Genomic DNA, 2,280 nt, shown 5'->3' with positions numbered 1-2,280 from the left:
TTTTTAAATATTAAATATAAAATATTAAAAGATATGAAAATATTTTTTTATGATTTAAATTATAAATTAAAATATCTCTTAAATTAAAAATTTTTCGATATAAATAATTAATATATTTATTTTAATAATGAGCTATATCCATTAATACAATAAAAATTATGATTCTATTTAAAAAATTAAAGTTGATCTATATGATCTTCATGTTAATTTATTGAAAACTAAAATTAATATTATATTTCTTCATATTAAATAACTTTTATCAAAATATATTTTTAATATCAATTTCTTATGTTTATTTCTATTTTACAAGATAAATAAGATATATTTATATTTATATAATATTGAAATATTGATATCAATTCAATCATATTTTAAAAAAAAAATAATTAAAAGAAACGAGATTATAGATATCTATAAATAATCAATAATAACTATAATAAGTATCAAAATATAAATTTTATGACTTGAAATAAAAAATAAATAATAGAGGAAAAACAACAAAAAAAAAGTTTTATTTACAATTCAATTTGAGTTATTAATTTATAAGAGAATTTAAGATTTTTCCAGATCAGCGACAGAAAATGGAGCAAAAAACCAACGCAATGAAATTTGTATCACAGGTCAACCAATTTATCTAAGACTTTTGCATTCTAATTAATTGATCCGAATTTAAAGTCTCGCTATGAATAGATAGAGAACAACAGTTTATTATATCTTCGAGCTCTTTTCAAATTTTTTTTCAATTCCAAATTTTTCGATTTAATTAAAGAGAAATAAATTAATTTCCGCTTGATTTTCACTTCATATAGTGAATTTTTTATAATTGAAAAATTATTTAATATGTATACTTATTATTATATATATGTTTTTGTTTAAGATAAATTCTTTATTTGAATAAGCTAATAAATAAAGATAAATTATCAATGTTTATCATTCATTAAGAACAATTTATTATAAATTTAATTTTTATAAATTACGTAAAAATAATTTTTGAAAGTTAAATTTTTTGTTTTTTTATAAATCAAAAAGAAAATTTTTTTTATTTTATAAATTTTATTTTTATTATATTAACAAATATAATATTATTATCTTATCTTATTATCTTATATAATATTATTATATTATCTTATTAATCTAATATTATAGATTTATTAAAATTTTAAAATGAATATAAAAAATGAAAATATAAAATTATTTATATTCATAATATAAATAAGAAAATTAAAAAAAAATCTTGTAAAATAATAATTTTCTTTTAATTTATTCCAATCCTATATAATTTAAATTTTTTTATTTGATATTATTTTTGCATAACAAAAAACATTATTTATTAAAAAGAAAAATTAAATTACAGTAAATTTCATAAAAAACATATTTTTATAACGCGAACTAAAAATTGCGCTATTACTATTGTACAAGATAATTAAAAAAAATAAAATGATTATAAAATTTTTTAAGAAATTTAAAAGAAAAAATAATAGAAAAATCAAGAAAAAATATTATCAAATGAAAAACATATAAATTTTAAAATTGGAAAAAATTACCAACAAAGAAACTAAAGGAGAAAGACAATCTTAAGTGATTATAATTTTTCACTTTATTTGATTTTTTAATTTAAGTTATTTTATACATATAATGAATGTTATTCATATTATAAATATATGTTATTTGTTATATATAATATGTTATACATATACATGGATATTACATACATATTACATATAACAAGTTATTCTGTATAAATTCTTGTTATTCTAAATCAAATTTTATTAGTTTAAATATTACTATAAAAGATAGCTTCTTTTGTTATTAAAAATTTCGAATAACAAAAAAAATTTTATTTGTATATTTTGTTTTTGTTTTCTTAATTGATAGTTCTAATACTTTAAAAATCTTGCAATATCATTCAATAAACTTAAAAAAAACAGAAATTAAATAATTTATTGATTAAATATTATTCTCATCATTTTTTATAATATTTCAACCCATATTGTCAAACAATGTTATTAATTATCATCAACCGAATCAAATGTTTATGACTAAAAAAGAAAATATATACTAAATAAAAAAATGAATCAATATAAGAAAATATTGTATATTTTTTATTTATAAATAATATGGCACGAAATATAAAATAACGTTACAGTATTATTTATAATACAGTATTATGTTAATCTAAAAACGTAAGTTGTAGTTTTGACTATGTCTACTGTATGTCTACTGTAGTTGATTTTGAATATCTTGTTTATTAATGATATTTTATAGTATACGTACTATATA

The sequence above is a fragment of the Apis dorsata genome, unplaced genomic scaffold (genome assembly GCF_000469605.1).
Source record: "Apis dorsata unplaced genomic scaffold, Apis dorsata 1.3 scaffold_113, whole genome shotgun sequence".
Lineage (NCBI taxonomy): Eukaryota > Metazoa > Arthropoda > Insecta > Hymenoptera > Apidae > Apis > Apis dorsata.
This window is presented reverse-complemented; position numbering follows the sequence as displayed.